This window comes from Leptinotarsa decemlineata, unplaced genomic scaffold (assembly GCF_025532065.1).
Source record: "Leptinotarsa decemlineata unplaced genomic scaffold, Ldec_3_MD MMD2_tig00026354_RagTag_RagTag, whole genome shotgun sequence".
NCBI classification, from domain to species: Eukaryota; Metazoa; Arthropoda; class Insecta; order Coleoptera; family Chrysomelidae; genus Leptinotarsa; species Leptinotarsa decemlineata.
In genome coordinates, this window is record NW_027412702.1 from 4,226,798 (window position 1) to 4,248,487 (window position 21,690).

Here is a 21,690-nt window from a genome sequence, read left to right on the forward strand (position 1 = left end):
AAAGAATGCTACGAAAATCTTGAATTTGTTCTTAATAAGCTCAGCTACTCTGATCATAAGTGAACCATTTGTAGAGACTTTAAAGTTATTTCAATGTTACTAGGTCAACAAAGTGGTTACACTAAGTTTCCATGTTTCCTATAGGCTCATTTACATTTGGCAAGTTTACTGGCGGAAAGTACTTGCCGCCACTAAACTTGCTTGTTGTTTGGTGTTTACATATTTTCAAGTTTATTTGCTACACTGTTGAAAATAAAATGGCTCCAAGTGCCGTAGTGCGTGCTGCTGTTAAAGTGGTTGTCAGTGAAATTGCCAATAATTTAATAGTTATGTTACAACGCAAGAAAAATAGAAAACAACGAGTTTGGATTAGAGGTTGGATAAGACGCAGGAGTACTCTGGGTGGGTCAGAACGACTCTTGAAGGAGATATCAATTGAAGATCCCGAGTCTTATAGGAATTTCATGAGGTTATCTTACCAAAAGTTTCAAGAGCTCTCAAAACTAGTTGAACCTGAACTTACAAAGTCAGAAACGTGGATGAGAAGTCCTATTGCTCCTCAAATGAAATTGGAAGTAACATTGCGTTATCTTGCCACTGGTGACAGTTTTGCTTCCTTGCAGTATTTATATAGACTACCGAAAAGTACTATATCAGTATTTTTACCAAAGGTGCTTTTGGCAATATATGAAGCCCTTGCGAACTATATAACGGTACGTTAATGAAACACACCCAAATTTTTTCATATCGTATAGTATTTTTTTTTTGTATGGGTTTCAATATGATTGATGATTTCTTTTGGAGAGTATGCAATAATAGTTTTGGTCATGAGTGCACATATTTTCAATGCTAGTTATATTTGGAAAAACAAAATACATTTTAATTTTGTAATACTACTTTGAATATTCTCATACTCATCATCAGATGCTATGAAAGCCGATTCTCGAGCTTGGTGTAAAAGGTCGGAACACTGAGAATAAGCTGTGGAAGATGTGTTGTCATACTGCTGCTGCATTTGTTGCTGCAATGGTTGTTGTTCAGTGTCTGAATAATAAGAATTAGTAGATATGTAAGGTCTGCTGTCAAACTGCTGGTGAATTTGTTGCTGAAATGCTTGTTGTTCAGTGTGTGAATAATGAGAATTAGTAGATGTGGAAGGTCTGCTGCCAAACTGCTGGTGCATGTGTTGCTGGAATGGAAGGTGGGCTAATCTTTCACGATTAATAAGATCCTGAATTTGTCCTTGCAAAATAATAAAACTTCTCAGAGGAAGTTCTCGTAGTTGTGCTGAAATATGTTTTGCAAAGGCATCATATTGATCATCGGGTTTATTCTCACTTTTGTTGACTATTTCTTTCAGGGACTCTATTGCTTTATCAACGCCAGAACCAGATGTAAGATTTCTAAAACTTTTATTGCGTTTTGGAGCTTCGGATGTGCTTGATGGTTCACTACGTTTCAAAGACTGAGGTGTAGATGGTGTTGGTGACTCTGGTGGGATGGTTTCTGCGGCGTCAGTTCCGGCAGTTTCGTGGTCCTGGAATAGAAAAATGTGCTTGTGAATTAATATATAGAATAACCAGAAATTCCAGTTCTATTATATGTGGAATCATCCTTAAAATTATAAGAATGTAATTTCTGGACACCCTGTACATTTAAATGTTTTTATTGAAAACTGTACTGAAACAATGGTAGTGATTTTGTATTGTTTTTTACAGGTACCTTCAACAGAAAAAGAATGGAAAGTTATTGAGTCAGGGTTTTCTACACAGTGGAATTTTCCTCATTGTTGTGGCGCTATAGATGGCAAACATGTGCAGATGCAACGACCACCTAATAGTGGATCGGAATTCTATAACTACAAAGGGACTTACAGCATAATTTTATTTGCATTAGTAGACGCAAATTATTGTTTCAAATATATAGAAGTTGGAGCCAATGGCAGAGCAAATGACAGTACTATATTTAGGAATTCTACCTTGAATGCAGCTTTGTTAAATGGAGACTTAAATTTTCCACAGACTTCCGTTATTGTCGGCGATGATGCATTCCCCTTGAGGACAAATCTGCTAAAACCATACCCGGAACCTTGACTACTAAACAAAAAATATTCAATTATCGTTTGTCACGAGCTCGAAGAGTTGTCGAAAATGCTTTCGGTATTTTAAGCGCAAGATTTTGATTATTTCGAGAGGTAATTAATTTGAAAACAAGTACTGCAGATTTTGCTGTAAAAGCTGCTTGTGCTTTGCACAATTGGCTTCGAATAACTGATGCCCGAGAATATTTCCCATCCGGTACAGTTGACCGTGAGGATACTGACACAGGAGATCTTATCAATGGTTCCTGGCATTCAGAAGTTCAAGCACTACAGTCAGTACGGCATTTAGGAATTAATAACCATTCACAAGCTGCGAATTCTGTGCGTGATAAGTACGCAGACTATTTTTCCGGGGACGGTGCTGTACCTTGGCAAGATACAATGAGTCTTCGTTGGGCCTGACATAAGAAAACTTTTAAAAGATGAAAGCTGTGTCACTAAAATGGAAATTAAAGAAAAAAATGCCTGGAATTCATTTAAACTTGTTATAACAGGCTTTCTTGGAAACAAAAAAGACCCAAACTACAAAACTTTGGTCGCTGAATTGATACAAAACTACAAAATGTTGGGCTGCAATATGAGTGTCAAAGTCCATTTCCTTCACTCACATCTGAACTACTTTCCCGAAAATCTAGGGGCTGTAAGTGAGGAACAAGGAGAACGGTTCCATCAAGACATAAAAGAAATGGAACGCAAATACCAAGGTCGGTGGAATGTTAACATGATGGCAGACTACTGTTGGATATTAAAAAGGGAAAATTCACAAGAACACAGTCGAAAAAGTACCAAAAGGAGTTTTGACGGAAAATGGAAACAAAGACTTTGCAAACACTTGTGTATCACTATTAATGATGCTTTGTTTAGCTATGTAGCATTGTTTATTTTGCTTTTACTTTATGTAAAAGTAACAAAAATAAATCCACAATTCCCCGTTTATTTTGTACTTTTTCAATTATTTCATCCTTATTTTGTACGAAAATCTCACGTGATGAATAAAAACAAATGTCATTTTTGAAATCAGCGCAAAAAACTACATAAAGACAAGTTAACGAAATCAAAACAACTTTTTTAAAAGTTTTTTTTGCAGACCTGTGTTATCATAGACAGCTTGGAAAAAACCTTAAGGCTCTCTACTTCTTTATCATTATATTAAGAATTGTAATTCTGAATGAAGGAGGGAAGTATATCAATAAATACTCTTCACTTGAAAATAGCTTAAATTGTATAATATAACTTGAAGTTCACATTTTGGTAACTTCGAGACATCTTCTTACCATTTAGGTTTTTTAATTTAATGTAATGATATTACAAAGGAAGCGAACTATAGCTTCTATCTTTTTGATGACACATTCTTGATACCAACCTTTGAAAATTAAATGGTACAGTGTTGCCGAACTATCTTGTGTGATTCATTTCAATACTTATTCACTAACAACTCATCATCTTATCAAAATACCTTTTCATTACATTTTCATTTCTCAATTAATGAAAAAGACTGATAAAGATAGTATTCGCTGGTAAAATTACATTATAATTCAAATGGCAAGTCTTAGATAGCTAGATAAGTTGATCTAGATTAATTAATGAAAGTATTTTCCAGGACCAATTTATCTTAGAATTAAGATTAAGATGTCTCAAAATGTCTTAGTCTTAATTTGTCACTTTCCTCCCCAGCTCTCCTGCGGCACTTCTTTTCTCCTTCGTTCGCCATCCCACCGCCTGCATTTGAATTGTAAATGGATTTCTATGAGATTTATTGATTTTTCTTTCTTCCAGGATTCGTTTTCGTTCTCGTTCCACGAAGGACTTTCTTGCTGCCGGAACTTGCCAGGCAAATGCTGCACGGCGAAAATCTGGAAATCGAACGAGTTTCGTCAATAAAATAATAGGAAATATGCAGATTGGGATTATCGTATACAAAGGGTCTTTGGGATGTAGGAAGTTGATGAGTTTGACTGCGTGTCAGGAATAATTTCGATATAAATTATGTGTTGAAATAATGGTGTTTGTTAACAATATCCAAATATCTTTGTGACTATCTAACAATGGACTATATTTAATAATCGTCAAAATAGTTATGTAGGATCAGGAAAATATTGAAATACCCCAATTGCTAATGGTCAAAGTTAACTATGAGAGATTTATATTCCCATCCATTCTCTCGATAATATTTTTCATCAAGTTTACTATTTGAGTGATAAAAGTCATGTTTTTTCAAATTATGAACGAATTGAGTATTACGATTTTCAGGGAGGTCATTTGATAAATATTACCATGGAAATGATAACGATCACAATTTTTTTTTTGTATCCAGTGAAGATAATTACAGCTTTATGAAAGGGAGAAAGAGTTTTCAGGTTATCCATTATGTTTTCATATTCTTGATATTTTTCACTTTCTCTGTATTACCAGTAGGTAGAGAAAAATGTGGTATTTTTCATTTCCAAACCCCCTCATACCGCCATTCATGTTATTAACCAAATTATACCAAAATAATACACTACTTCGAACAACATTTTTCGAAAAAGCCGTTCTCAGGAGTGATGTATTTTTGATTATATATCGTAACTCTTTATATTTAGTAGCGTATCTATAAATGATATTTGATTCAGTTTCATAATTGTTTTCTTTCTTCCTTTGGGAGTTTCCCACATTTTCTGTATGAATATGGTGAAGCAGAAAACCAAAATCCATCTTTTCCAAGAACTGAATATCTTCAGAAAAAAATTTGTAAATACCTACATACATTTTTTCTCCAAAATAATAATTTAGTGTCTTCCTTCGGGGACTTTTAAACTTTGACAGTCGATAACGGCTATTTTGTTGGAGCTACATATGTCAAATTAGTTGTTATTTCTCCAGTTTGCTTTACCAAATCACCATGGATGGATGTAGCATTCAAAAATACGTACAAATTTTAAAATTGATCATCAATATGGGCAACGTACCGCGCGCTTCGGCCATTTTATGGTCGCAATGTGATGCATAAATTTGAGTACACTGGTTTAGTAAACACTGGGGCTTTTGCCCAAAACTTCATATTGGCCAAGCAGGAAGAACCTTTCTTCCAAAGAACTAAAGAGCATAGACATAGTTTCTTGAATGAAAAGTCCAATTCCACATTTGCAAACACCTTTCAGTTGAAGGGCATGAGTTCAATCATGAATATAGTGTTTTACTTGGAAGGGACAAGTTTCAAACTTAATCTTTAAAAATGTTTAAAAATAAATAGATTCGAGAATTCGGGTATTTTACTGAAAAAAATCTGTTTAAAATCTGCTTTTCCATTAATCAGCTGTCGCCCCCATACGAACGACAACTCTCAGAAGTTGAGAAACTTGTGCGAGTTAAGGACTAACGAGGTCTTACCTTTTAACGTGTGATTCATAACACGGTTGCAGAATCATCCCAGCTTCAACCAGATACATTCTCTCGAGAAAAATATCTAGTCGAGGCGGGAATCGAACCCACGGCCTTCCGATCGTGAGTCGGGCGCACTACCACCGTGGCCAATTCCACAACTGGAACTGAATGACCGAATAGAATCAAATAATTCCCCGTTTCCCATAAGCTCAGGTCATTCAAATCATTACAAACACAGGTACACATTAAACAATATTTGTTTAGGTAAAACTCAAGTATTTGAAATTTAGGTACTTGAAATTGTGAAAAATTTATATAAAGCATAGAATATATATATATATATATATATATATATATATATATATATATATAAGTAAAGACACTCCCAAAAAAACCGTTGTATGGCGAAACACCTGTTGCGGTTTTGTGAAACTGTTCAGTGAAAATCTCACAAAAAAGTTTTTGAACAAGTCCTTTTCCAATTAGAATCAATTCTGAGCAGCATCTGATATACTGCATTATATCATGGCAAATGCAAAATAAGTTCATCTCAGTGTGCCATACTTTTTCAGTTTATATTCTATTTGAATAAAAAAAATTGTTATAATTTATCCAGACAAAATATGTCATTTCAATTGAAATCTCTAACAATAACAATGAAACAAAGTTTCAACAATATGCTCCAGATATCATTTTACGTCTTTCTTTCCTGCGACAAAATGTGATTAAAATTCAAATTCCTTTTTCTAGTTAAGTAAAAAGTTACATAGAATAGAGGAGATTGCTTCTTCATTTCCATCTCAAAGATGCACTGACGTCTTATAATACTTATTATTTTATGTAAATGAGATGAATGTAAAAAGCTCTCCGCGTGCTCATTTGCATAATGAGAATATTAAGCTGTGCTTTTTATTGACGCTAAATCACATTGAAACTTTGCCACGTCTCAGACGGCCAAGTTACTTTTTGCCGACTGTAAAAACAAATCCGAATCGGCATTTCCATAAGCTCAATTGTGCAATTAGATACTATCAAATTCAAGGATTGACCAACATCAACGGATCAGCGTGTAATAAGTTTTTGAGGTAGGACGCTTGAATAAACATATACTCAGAACTAGTTTGCTGTTAATTTTTCTATTAATCAACAACTGAAAAACAATGTGTCAGGATTCAGAAAATAGCTAGAGAGTATGATTTTTTCATTGAACATAATGCAATCATTGAGTATCAATCTAAAAGATTATTGCATTTCTGGTGTTTGGAAAAAGTTTTTTTTTTAGCAGAAGTGTGTAGAGTTTTTCAGATGAAATTCTTATTTGAAACATAATTTGAAGTATCTGAAGCAGACTTCAGTCGATATCAGCACAGGACGTAAAAATAATTTACGTAATTCGTTTCTAATCAATTATCTGGAAAATTATTCGCAGATGTTGGGGTGGTTCTCTGGAAAACTAACCGCAGATGATGGGGTGGTGAGATTGCCGGTGAGGTATCACCAGACACCCTTGATATGATCTAAAAGCTACAATATTCGGTGAGAAGTCATGGAAAAATTATCTTTTTGAGTATTTGCTTTAGATTTTTTATAAAGTTTAACGATAATCAACACAATAATATATTGAGAATGCATAGAATACAAAAATTTTATCGACAAAAGGATAGTATCTGAGAAGATACCAGTGGGTTGTGCTACCTATCAGGCGCGTCCCCAGGTGGTGGATAGGGGAACGGCCAGGGGCTGGAGGCCCTGTCCGGGAAGCCAATGTGGTTTTACGGACGGAGTCGCCGCGGACTCCTGGTCAGTGGCAGAAATAAGTAGGGTGAGGGGAGTAGGGTAAGGGGAACTGAAACCCCCCAAAAGTATTTGCAAAACATGCCACCGTGGACCAGCCTACCCAAGCTAAGGTGTAAGGAATCGTGTCGACAGATGAATGGCCGCATCAGGGTAACATGCGGTCACGAACGATCCCCTTGGGGAACTGGACGAAACCTCATTGGAATCAGCCTACCTCTGGTATTGCGGGGCTCTGCCAGAGGTGGCCATCTCTTCCCTTGCTACTCGTGGAAACACACATGAACGAAACAACAGAAACAACAAAAACTAATCCCGAGGCTGGACAGAAGTGCTCACCTCAATCTAAGGCGGTGGCTGGGGATGAACAGAAATGTCCACCCCAATCTGCCGCTTGGAATGAGGCTGGACATAGCAGATCACCTCCAACAGCAAGGGCACTTCCTGCGACGGGCGCCAAGAGCTCCGCCTTGAATAAAGGCAGGGAACCGGCTGCCCCTGCAGGAAAGCTCCCTCATTTGTGCACCTTCACGAAGGGAACCCCAAGAAGGTTGAAGAAGCCGCGCAATGACAGTAATGTCGTTGCACCTTCCAAAACCTCCGCGGAGGCCACCGTGAGACACCTCAAGGTTGCCAAAGAGAGTATGTATTCGGCGAGTCTTGGCCTACACTTGCCGATATAAAGAAGAAGTTTCCTAGTGACCTGTTCACTTTCCTGGAAAAAACAGGATGGACGATGACCTAGGAGGCGACTCCTCGGGAGGATGTACAATGAGTCACATGTGGCCTAAGTGCTGTGAGTCTACACTCACCCTCCCAGATCTGAGAAGATAAAATTGATCTGAGAAACAATGAAGCCTGGGATTATTACGATTGGAAATCGTTTCGATTGTTTACTTCTCCCAGAAAGTGGAAATTTCAGAAAGAAAGGAAGGGATGATCTTTTAATCTTCATACGTGTAGATCAATCACACACTTTATTTTCAGACATAAACTGAAAAAAAAATACCCGAAACAATAACATGGAAATAAACAGAAGTCACTTTTTCAAATACAGTTACATTAACCATCAACATTCGCGATGAAAATTCATAATAAGTTATTTTTTATGTAAGGATAAAATAAAAATCATGAAATTATAAGACGACAATGAAAATTAATTGGCGCTCCGGGACGACTTCATTGATTCCACTTTTATTTAAATTGAAAGGCGAGATATCCTTGGGAGGAATCAGTTCTTGGTGAAACGACTTTTCGTTTTTGTACTTCTCTATCTCCATACAAAAAAATTAACAACTTCCAAAGAAAGAAAGAAAGACAGCAATCGAGTGCAAAATAAACTTCCAACAAAGTTGTGTAGGTCATGCAGATATGGATGTGTAGAGGAATTGTACGATACAATTCCACCACTAACACAAGTGGATGGTTCAATTGCAACAACAGCCATAGAAAAAGCAAATCTACTAGCTGAACAATTTGCGTCCCACTTCACAGTCGATTTTCTGGGACAGGCACCACCCACTATCCCCACCCTAGAATCCACAATGCCGGAAACTACTTTTCGACAACGTCTAGTCAGGCGAATTTTGAAACAGCTCAATCAACAAAGCGTCTGGTTCTGATGAAATGCCGGTCATCGTACTCAAAAAGTGCGCAAATGAACTCGCACCAGTATTTTGCAGACTCCTCAACCTTACAAGAAAGGGGTTTTTCCTTCTTATTGGAAGATTGCTCGCGTTCAACCTATTCCCGAAAAGAGCAACAAAACTTGTCCAAATAACTGTAGACCAGTCGCTTTGCTATCACTGATATCAAAAATCATGGAGAAAGCCGTAAACCGCATCATACCCTTAAATATTTGGATGTCTTAAACATCTTGGCTTTCGAAAACATAGATAAACAGGCGACATTCTATCGTAATTCACCCATATTTGGAATAACGCAATGGAGAAACATGGAGAGTCAAGAGCTGTTGCGCTTGATATTTCTAAGGCCCTCGATCTTGACCGTGTGTTCGATGCTATGACTTGTCAGATAATTTTTGTCTATGGCTCTTCAGCTTCCTGAACGAACTTTGTTTGCACCGGCAACAGGAGGTTGAATATCTTAATGAGGACCTAGAAGTAATTTCGAATTGTGCATGGTGAGATCAACCAGGTTCAATTTAATGCCACAAAACACCAGGCATCGACTTTCTCCAAAAAAATAAATGTTTCCGAAACGGATATAATAATGTCATGTCAGACAATTCCGCTTTCTGCTTCGATAAGTTTGTTGGTGGTTAAAATTGACACCAATATGTCTTAGCACAAATATGTCGCTGCAGTTGCAAAAGCTGCTTCTCAAAAGCTTGGAACACTGTTTCGAACTAGAAAACTTTACACAGCTCAGCAACTTTTGATGCTTTATAATGCTCAGATCAGACCTTTTTTGGAGTATTGTTCTCATATATGGAGCTCCGCTCCCAAACATACCTTGAAGCTGCGGGTTTCCATTCGTCTGATTGGAGACGCGAACATCACTTGCAACCTTGATAGTCTGGAACATCGAAGAAAGGTTGGAGATTTGTCTGTCTTTTATGGATACTTTCACGAGAAGTGTTCAAGTGACTTGCCACCAAGAGCGGTACATATCAGAAATATGCGACGGATTGTGGCTGCTCATCGTTTTGAGTTTTAACTCAGTACACTTCGAACTTCAATGTTTGATAACTCTTTCATTTAGGATACGGCGTTTATGTGAAATAAACTTCCTAAGATCAAATGGATGTCCTAAACTGAAAATCTTACAATGAAGTGTGTATTTATTATATACAATGTCTTAATTTTTTATTCATCAAAGAATATATAAGGTTTATGGTGAGTTTTATCCGATGACGTTCCAAATCTCATATGTTCACGAAAAAATGAATCTGAACTGTTAATTTTTTTAAATTATCATATCATTCATCATAAATAACAAATCAACGCTATTCTTTTTTGATGAAATTTGTGATCATGGAATTACAAAAATGTTGTTTCTTCTGTATTTTTTCAAAAGGTTTTTTTTTAATTTGATCAAAATACGATTTCATTAGTTTAAAAAAATATTAATTCTTCCAGGTACTAATCTCGATCCGTTTGAATGAAAAACAATATCAGAATCAAATTTCAAGTGAATCTGTCGATACAAAAAATTCCGATATGTTGCTGTCTTTGATAACGTGTATGTAGGTAGACCCCTGTAGGTCAGGAAATAATAGTTATATGTTCTATGATCATCACTGCGCCCTACAGAATCTTCTCGATTAAAAAAAACTTTATTTTCGATTGATTTCATCGTTTTCAAAAATAAAGTTTGAATTTTCAACGAATAATATTGATTGAATATATTACTTCAGTACAAAACACGTTTTTCATACACAACTCCAATGCGGTAAAACTCCAAATATGCAATCTATCTAAAAATAGAAACCAATGCCCTGTTTGCCGCCCCGGACGACCCATTTACAATTTTTTCGATCGCTCGCAAACCAATAAGACTACAAACAAGTAAAGGAAACTTAAAAATTCCAGCCCAGCCAGCCGTAGGAACATCGACAGTGAATGCTGTAATTGGACAGGAAAGAAGAACGTTACGAGGGTAGAAAGAGACGATAAAAAGAATACGCAAAGAGGGGTAGGAATGGTCGTTCTTATTCGCCCGGGAAGTTGTAAAAACGCCGTTCTTTCATTCGCTTCCCCCACTGACTAGCGAGATATTTTTAAAACACACCCTTCTTTATAACGGAATAAGGGTGGTAGGGGTCGAAAAGGTCAGGGTGGTCGGTGAAGTATGCGTCAATATTTCTTAGGAGTTTCTTATCCATTCTTTGAAGAAGTTCGAGTGTGGGTGAGGAATGAATTAAGGGAGAGGGATGAAATGTCACATGATAGTGAAATACTGTAAGGGGTGTTTGATACTGATATATTGGGTGGAATAATTGTTTTGTTCCAGCGAAGTGACGGTGAAGGTCTGAAACTAATAAAGGCATTTTCTTCTTCTCTCTCATTTCAATAGAGTTATAGGAGTTATATGAGGTAGCTATCCTTCATTCCCAGTTTAGGAAATTTCAGTTTGGAATATATTGAGGAGATCTATTGCTCTGATAGACCTTCGAATGTTTCACAACGTTCTACAAAATTCGAAAATATTTTGAATCAAACTACAATACTTCAAATAATACTACAGTAAAATCGACGAAAACTTCTACAATATTTTTATAATCGAGAAGTTATTCTTCATCAAGTATCTCAACCATCAACGATCTATCTAATCTGCCGACCACATTTCTCACATAATCTCTCACCTCAAACCCTTCAATCAGAGACCTCTACTGATCCAAAGTATTTCAATAGAATTTTCAGCACTACCACAGAAACTGTAAAATGGAAGCTGTAGCTCCTACTACACATTCTACCACCCATTATAGTTTGTGCAGATAGTTGCTGAACAACAATGTCCAATGGCTTCAGAAGTATATCAAGTTCATGGTAGAAGCTTTTGAAAAAGTCTAATTGAAAAACTTTTTCAACTTTGTTTTGGTCAGTGATCATCCTACAAAATTTGTTTTCTTTCAGTGTCAGTTGAATAACATTCAATCCAGATGCCCATAAGGCTGGAACCAATACTAGTACAGTTTTGCTCACAGATTATCAGAAACTAGTGACTACAACAAAACCAATCACATCCAATCACATGTCATAGGTGACAACTTTTTCTATAATCAACTCTATAGCATTTTCATTCTCGGAATAGTTATATTGCCTGTGCTCACCTGAAAGTTGGATTTCACTACAGTTGTAATCTAGGGAAGGGAATCGTTGTATTTCATGATAATCGTCTTCTCCATAGTTTCTAGAAGTCTACGTGGAACAGCGTTCTTGGGTTAATCCTTGTGATTCATCAGCGGTGAAGCAGTATCTCTAATAGAGATAGGTACTGTTAATTTTTCCATTGTGACTGAAAGAAACAAATGCTATCTTTACGTTATATAACCTGAGAAGAAACTGGCTTTCAATAGTTTGAGACCTTTGAATTCAGTGTTAGCAAAGTCATTCAGTCATAATTTTTTACTTGACTGGTACCTTTTTCAAGAAGCTGGCACCGACCTCAAAAAATTTTACACCGATAATCGGTTTCATATCATATCAATTTCGCTGTGTTGGTTAATATCATACATGAATAAAATATAATTTTATATTTTTGAGTCAATTTCTTCCTGAAGTCGATTTGAATTTCCTCAATTATGTTTTATTTCGAAATTTTTAATTTAATTATTATTGATTTTTTGTTGCCGCCATAGATTTGTTCCGTGAAACCAGTTTTTGATATTTTTTCTTATATACAGTGGAGTTTGACTAAAGTTTTGACATGTTTTTTTGTCGGCATTTAACGGTAGCTCCTACCAATAACCTAGAAAGTCGCATATTCATACGTAAATATTTGTTTCATATTTTGAAAACTATCGAACCCGTTATGATAAAACATATTTATGTGTCACAATGATAAACTCCTTTTCTGAAATCAGTTTAAAAGGTCAAGATGTTTAATGAAAAGTTCATCAAGAAATGCATTTTTCAGTTGTGGTGATAAAAAAAAAGATGAATTCCTTTGCTTAGTTAAGAAGCTGGATTTATTTCATCGAGTGTGAATAGGTATGAGCCACAATCAACCCTTGCGGATTGCGGTGGAAGGGTCGAATAAATCCACTCACTTTGGACCTAACCTAGATTCGCAACATCAATCAATCAAAGATTGATTTGGATTGAACCTTCAAATTGAGTAAACATTAAAATATGTATGCTCTTAATAATGATGTATGCTTACTTGGATGGTAGTGGAGGTAGCATGCAAAAATATTTTTTGAGATAACAAAAGGGATTGATTTTCAGAAGGTGGACATATCTTAAAATTTGAAATAGCCGCCTTTTAGGCATTTTTATATGTTGTATATGTACAACATGTTGTATTTGTGTAAAATTGTGCCCAGGTTTTGAAAATCTGATGATCCAGGTTTATATATTTGAATTTTTCGTGGTACACTTATCGACATTGATAAATGAAATAAATATTTCAAGCTCTCAATTACAGTCTTTGTCTTCTTTGAATAGTGTGTGTTCCATTAACCTTACAATCGTATAAATATGTCGGATAAATTTCATTTTTTTTATATTTTCATTCATTTGCTAAACAATATCATTTCAATATTTATTGAATAATTTCATTTTAAAGTTCAGGATGTAATTCAATATAATATTTTTTTCTGTCTGTTAATCGATCATGTTTTAGACCTTACTTCAGAATCACTGGAAGAACATTAATACAGAAATATGTTATCTATTCAAAATCTAATGAATTTTCATAAGCCTCACAAGTATTTTCTTTTCATACGTTCCTGTATATATGTATTCGCAACATTCAAATTAACTGTGCAAGAAATTCCTTGCGAGCATCATTATATTTTGAGCGTTCATGAAAAGAGTGGATTTATCCGAAAAGAGGGTGAAAACTCGAGAAGGGTTAGTGAAATTGATCTTTTTATACATGACGAAGCAAATGAATGAGCTGATACGGTACACTTTTCCATTATACAAGATCCTGTACGGCTTTCAGTAGAATCCGTCTAAGAGGAATAACTGTTTCCGAAGAGTAATATCGGGACTGGTGATGGGTGAATTATTATTTAGACGAACACACCGTTTATCAACAATAAAATTTATTAAAAACAAAATACAACGACAAACATAACACGAAACAGAAAATTGCAGGGTAACCTAGAGGATATATGGCTAAGTCTTTTCTGGATCAGCGAGGAGACTATAGAGCGGGTTTAGTTCTCGGCGAAAACCCCAGAATAAGAAATAGGTCCCGGCCGAAATCCCAGAACAGAATGAATGCCTCGACTGAAAAAATGTGTTCGAAGTAACTCTCGAATAATCATCACTAGCAATGGTAGGGGTCATAAATATAGTCAAGAAGGGTCAATTACTTGGGCCCGAATTCCTTGTCTTAATCAATATAAGAGAGTTAAGAATGAGGACCTACTCGAAATATCCCAACAGGTTTCCTTCTGAATATTCATCTATTTTTCGCCAATAAACTTTCATTTTGTCAGAAGAGAGCATTCCAATGATATGCGATGAGAAAATACGAAAATGATAAGTAAAAATGAAAATAAAATAATTAACGTAAAAACCCAAGTAGATGGATGATTTGGACGACTGCTCGATGAAAGAGTTATGAAAAGTTAATTTCCTAACAAAAATTCATAATACAAAATAAAAATCAATAAAGAAATAAAATGTTTCCAAACTAAGTAGTTGTTGGCAAAACCCTACAGTAATAATACGCTAACGATTGATGTGTTGTTCGAAGAATAATTTACTCATAATTATGAGTAGGCTTTGGCATAGTATAAAGATAATAAGACTTTATACTATGGCTCTGATCACAAATTAATACTAATTTATTTCGTTGCCAGAAAAAAAAACATATGCATAAAATGAATATGTTCAGTCCAGCTAATAACCTTTTTTTATAATTTCATCAAACAGCACCGGTTTTCATAAAAATTTCGATTTAGTTTCTACTTACCCTTCAATTCAAACTTAACCCTGTACCATGATTGCTTTCACTATGCCAACTGTGTGTGGATGCCAACCCTTTTCGTTGGTGAAAAATCTTTTCTTGAAAATAAGTCTGGGAATGGATAGATTGACCGATTCTAAGCAACTGTTGTTATAAATGTTCTGGAAGTTAAAACTTTTTGATTCATCCACGAGCGGAAGTGTCAACATTAACCCACGTATTCAATAACCAAAATGATCTGATGGTATCTGTAGACCCAATACAAACAAAATCGAAGTAATGGCATACTGAACGTTGGTTCTTATTCGTCAAATGCGATACTTTACCATTCGGTCAATACTTCTGGAGTCGCACTTTCTCATTCGAAACGTTTTCTAAACAATCATGCAGCGATTTGGATCCAACGTAAGTCGCTATATTTGCAAAGTGTGTTTTGGATTAACGAAAGTAGATTAACGAAACATTTTGGAGATAAATTTAAATTTTTAACGAAAACTTTGTCATTGGTATTTGTAGAGACTAATACCCGAAATATTTTTTGCTGAATGCATCGATATAAGAACAAAATATCATGATAAATGAGAAATGAAACTTTCTTGTTTTTCTTTAACACTTTTATAAAGGTAGTAAAAAAACAGAAAGTTTCAATTCTCATTTTCATGATGATCTCCTACCAGGTAGTAACGGCTACATTCACCAATTTATTATCTATTATCAGTTCAAATTAACGAATAACGAGAAATTCCAACAAGAACATTTGTTTAAAAGTACAATTATTATAATTATTATCAAAAACACAATATTCGAATATATGAACAGAGTAGGTACGTGAAGTATTATTTTTCAACAATAGGACTTCAGTGTTAAAATCCATCATGTTGTGACATAAGATCGCAAAACCGTCACCCAAGTCACCTGACTTACTTTAACTCGGCTAGATGCATTAACTGTACGTCGCGTATTCTTTTCGACTTCAATGGAATTGCCACCATTCAAAATAACGTTTCGATTCAAATCGAAAATGTGTCATTATAACAATAAATTTCTATTATTATATTGAGATTTCTGAATATCATAAATGAATTGTTGGTATTTAATGTGAAATTTGAATTGGAGGGTTGTTGTCTTATTTTCGTGAGGTTATTTGAATCAGTGAAATGAGAGTCATTTGATTTACATTTGAGTCGTATCAGTAGAGTAAGGATCTAGTCACTGTCATAATCATAATATCAAAATAAGTTTTAATATTTAGTCACAATCATATTCGGATATTTGATTCCATCGGTTCAATTTGATTAGGACAGTGACAGTAATTGAAATTACGAGAATGAAACATAACTAGGCCTAGATGTGAATTATATAGCTGTTGGGAAAAAGAGTCACAATACCAAAAAATATTATCAATAATTTTTAATTTTTTTAACGAAAACCCCATTATGTGGCAAATAGCATGACAAAACCACTAGTCTGTATTAGATCGAGTGGTTTTATCTTTTTCTGGTTGTTCGATTGGTATTGCTCAAAAATAACAAAGTTTGAGTTTTAAAGAAATGAACATTTATCTGAGAACATTTTTAGGTTGTTCGATTGGTATTGCTCAAATATAACAAAGTTTGAGTTTTAAAGAAATGAACATTTATCTTAGAACATTTTTAGGTTGACTGGTATTAGTATTACCTGAGTAACGATAATTGTTAGTAAGAACATTCGTTTTGGAGTATAATATTTGAATATATAAACATAGTACGTGAATGACTAACCTCATATTTGTCAACAATAGCTGAGTTACCTACTTAACGCGGCCTGATGTTTTACTAATACGTCGAGTATATTCTTTTGGATTTCATTGAAGATGAAAATGTCTCATACGAATGAGTTTCGATTATGATCTTGAAATTTCTGAATATCATATATGAATTGAAGGTATTCAGGGAAGACTTTGAATTGAAGAATTGTTCAATTATTTTTGTGAGGTTACGTGAATCAGTGCAGTATATAGATTCAACTTTCATTCCGGTCTCTTGTATATGTTCATTGTATTGGCGAGTTTCATTTTATTTGTTTATTCGTTTGAGTTAAATATCAATATTCAGCTCGAATTCTGTTTGAATTTCTGATTCCATTATTTCAATTAGATTAGGACAGTGACAGTAATTGTAATTATAAGAATGGTGCATAACTAGGCTCTAGAGTTACATAAGATTCAATAATAGTCAAAACTAAATGTTAATTTCATTGCTATCAGTTTTATTGCTGTCGGGAATACGCCTTTCATCTCTGTAAAACTCTGATTTGGTGGCCTAGTCTTCAATTTTTTTATTATCATATTATCGGTTCGATGTAAATAATCTTTGAAAACTACTTGCAATTGAATGTTACCCTGTAACATTGCAATCGATGAAATGCTGACCATCGCTGATGGATACTTCAATTAGTGTTGTGTAGTTCAAGACGAATTAAAATGTATAAATTTCGAATTGCCATTTCTCATTCGTCGTAGTTCAGAATGACAGTGCAAGAAACTTGGAAGACGTATCACAAACTGTAGTCAACTATGAATGAAAGCTTCATTATGTTCTTGTATTTTTTCCTGTGGAAATTTTTCAATAAATTTTTCACTTGCTACTTTATATCTTGGAAAAAATCTAAAGTACGCAATAATTACTTCACCTACACAGCTGGAAATCAATAAAACCACTGTGCTGTGTACTTATTAGACTTGAAAATAATTAATCAAACACAGACTTGTTTTGGATCTTGACTGATTTACTAGTGCGTAAAATTCAACATTTAATCTCCTCATTATAAAATATTAATCTAGATTTAATATGTCAATGAGTGTACTAAAGTTCCAGAAACCACATCATTTCGAATATCTTGAATTATATCATGATTTTCAGAAAGGTGAAGTTGTGAAATGTTAATGTTCAGTACACCAACATTTATATTGAAATAAGTGAAAGTGATGGAACTGTCTAATTGATCTAAATCAATTTCGAGTAACACGGGGTTTCACCAAGAACAGCATCGATATATTTATTCAAAAGCAAACATGCGAAAATATTCAAAATCTACAGTGTACTAAAATGTTTTCAGATGGCATTGACGTTTATACCTGTGGTAGATATTGACTTGCTGGTCAATTTGATTGATTTTTCCTGTATTTTATCACATTTTTAGATTCTAAGTAAGAATCTAGACGAATTTCAATATCATGTTCCGTACATGTTACCCGCAGCGGGTTCACTTAAGTGGAATACGTTTATTCACGTCTTAATGAAAATTATGAATGTATATGACTGCATACAGGGTCGCTGATATGTATGGAAACGGTCGATTATTTCCCAAAGTAAGATGGCTATCGAAAAATGTCAAGATACAACAGTTTTGGGGTTTTCAAAATCTATCATACTAAATAAAAATTAGGTATACATCAGGTATACAATACAAGGTATACAATCAAGTATACGTGTTAGGAATTACACGTTAAAAGGTAAGACCTCGTTAATCCTTAGCTCGCACAAGTTTCGACTTCTGAGGGTTGTCGTTCGTAAGGGTGCGACAGCTGGTTAACGGAAAAACAGATTTTAAACAGATTTTTTTTTTAAACAGTTAGAAAGTCTTGAAGAAATAAAGTTGCTTTTTTATCAATAGAACACCCTATATATTATTCCATGATTCAATTCTGCTCAAAATTCTGAACAAAATTGATACAGCACATCATTTCCTAAATTCAACTGTTTTCGAAAAATCGTATTTTGGAAGTAACATTTTACTAGGTACTCTCAAATTCATTAAAGAAAAAGCACGAAATAAAGGATATTATTATGAAAGTCATAAAAGGTGAAGTATTTGAATACGATTACAATTTAATTATAGGGTTTAGAGAAATGCATGACACGATAAAGTGAATTTTTTAATGAATGTCCAGGATGTCCACGATATGTGATATATCGTGTTATGTTATATCGAAAAATGAAGACATGTTTTGTCATTTCTAAACTGATGATTTTCCCTCATTGGCCTTTTCTTCTCCTGGTAATAATGATGATATATCGGGTATGAATCAATTGGTGAACTGAAGTTTTTATATAATGAAGGGATATATTGGTTATCCTTTAAAAAGTAATTCTGTTGAACATGTATGGTTATAATTCTTACTACATTTGGAGTTTCTTGAGAATTTCTATAACGGTCAATGTGTCCACAACTTTTCATATAATTGTTGATGGCAGTCATCCGTCTTATTGGTTCTTCATCGTCTGGGTTGGATAAGTGGTCATGCAAATATAATGTATTCGAAAAATAAACAGAATATTCTTTGTGTATCTTTGAGTAACCTCACTATTATCAACACTGTTCAAATACAAGGCTTCTCTCTAGATTCACTTTTCACAAGACAAAACCAAATGCATGATAGTACCTACATGGATTTTGATTGAAAATGTTATGAATACGCTGACCCGCTACTTGATGAAAGTTAATAACATTATCTATGACAATAATTAAACAATTTACACAGTATAAATATTATTCAAGACTAATTTCACTACGCGATGCTTCCGTTTAGTGGAATTTATATGTATGAATGAAATTTATAGTATGAAAATTGTATAATCATCATCACGGATAACTGAAAATGGTTCAGAAATAAATATTGTATCAATTTACCTCTCAAAAGAATTGAAATGTGGAATTTAAGCAATCTCTCTTTGCCTAGGTTGGAGCAAGTACTTTCCTTTCCATAATATACTGATTGATGTATTGCATTCATTTGTAAGCTGGTTATTATTGTTATTGTTTCTGGTTATATTGAAAGTAATTCTTCTTACGAATCCCACATTGAACAGCAATAAACAAGCAAACTCAAAAATTGAAACTAACATCAAAAACAGAAGCGAGTATGGATTATAGTTAGAAAACACAAAAAATATAATTTACAATGAAAGTGGGATATGCTCTGGTGACAGATAACAAACTTTCGCCATTTTTTTTCGAATTGTGCTGGAAATATTATCTCTAAACACTTTGATTAAACATGTTTCGATAACTATACAACAACGTATCAAATCATCTAAAATCTAAAGGAACAATTCTATCAGGCCAGTCAAAACTCCCTACACTAAAGGTTAACGGACTGACACCTATCAGAAAACAACTACTCCCCTGGCTAATACCACAAAGGGTGTTCGATTATATCTGAGAGGTGCCAGTGCAGGATTCTTCACTGAAGTTATTCCTGTATAGGCTGTTGGCGATACAACTGCCGCAAAATATTTTCAATTATTGGAACACACTTGCAGACCGACTTCGGTCTATTTTGCCACTCGTCAGTGCAAGGTAGTGTCTATCAACGTATCAGCTAAATACATTATGTTTTCATTCCATAGAAATTCGGTAGGATTATACTGAAATAATGAAGAGTAGTGCAGTTTATATTGACAAACTTCTGGCATTTATTACAAACAATTGTGCCTAGAGATGATAGTTTTTAGAATATTGGAAAACCGGATTAGTTATTTTTCTTCTTCAAAAAAGTGACACCATTGTCATTGGAAATTTTTGATTGATAACGATTTCGACAGATCTACGAAAAGTCGAAAACTGTGTATAAAATCAAAAGTATTCATTTTCAAACAATTTTATTTCGTTCAAATATCTAATGGCTTCTATCCTGGTTAATCAACTGAAAGCGCTCCTTATGGTTTTTTCAGTCTCTAGATAAGATGAAACATGCACACTTTTTGATTTGTCGAAGGTATTCTTTAATATCGATTCCAACATCATAGTATTTTTGTCATGAATATTACAATATTTTATGAAATCTAAAAGAATTTCTGTGAAAAACAATCATAGAGTGTTATTTATTTTCATTAAATTCTGTGGAAATTGATGAACACCAACCTGAACTTCATTCAATGACTCTGAGGTTCCTCAAGGTTCCATTTTGGGTCCGACACTATCTATCTTATACATTAATGATTCACATAGTCATATGATTATGAATTATGTGATACTATAAACAAATCATATGACTTTAGCGGTGGCTACTAAAGCTGGTGGAGCTTCAAGATAAATTGAATAGATAATCTACTGAATTTTCACTGATGCATGAATAATTCACTAATAGTAAACTCAGGTAAGACCGTATGCATTTCATTTTTTCTGTCGACAAAGATTTGGTGATACAATTGTGGTCATCTTATGATCATTGATTATTGTCATTATAATTGAAGAATGTTTTGATTCAAGTTATATATTAGATTATATGAAGTGACAATCTATATTGATTATAACAGGTGAATTATACAACTTGCTTTTTGCAAGGCTAATCTTTATCGAAAACTTTCAATTCGAATATTCCATTTGTTCACTAATGTTGATTAAATTCTCTGTTTTATTTCAGTTTGGACATTTTTTATCTTGAATACCATAAAAATGATATAATTTTCCAGTTCAGAATTCATTCTTGAGAAATCCAATGCTCTATATGTATACAAGATGAATTTCAAACCCTTTTTAGCTCCAAACCTTCCGTCTTTTAACTTCGAATATTTGTCACGACGAAACCCAAACTCAAATCTAAAATGTGATTGTTAAAAGTAACGAGAAAACTTTCCTTTGAATTAGGAGTAGAAGGAAGTTCTATAGCAGAGTCATTTAAAATTAAGATTAATTACTATGCTGTTTTTCATGAGTATGTACTTTAATTATTTCAGGCGTACAAACTTATTTAGCTATTTAACTTTCTTACTTTCAAACTTTGCGAACCATCTTTCTTATTCAATGTGAAAATATAGTATCTTTCATAACTTCCAAGAGCT

The 21,690-nt window shown here is 34.2% G+C and overlaps 1 long non-coding RNA gene across 1 annotated transcript in view; it reads right to left on the minus strand.

Moving 5' to 3' along the window:
- Nucleotides 1-3,215: 3,215 nt before the first annotated feature.
- LOC141486358 (uncharacterized) overlaps nt 3,216-21,690 on the minus strand; it is a 78,181-nt gene continuing 59,706 nt past the window's right edge. The window contains exons 2-3 of the long non-coding RNA XR_012467802.1: nt 12,054-12,238; nt 3,216-3,954 (exon numbers count right to left, since the gene is read on the minus strand). This is a non-coding gene — a long non-coding RNA (uncharacterized lncRNA). The remainder of the gene's footprint in view (nt 3,955-12,053; nt 12,239-21,690) is intronic.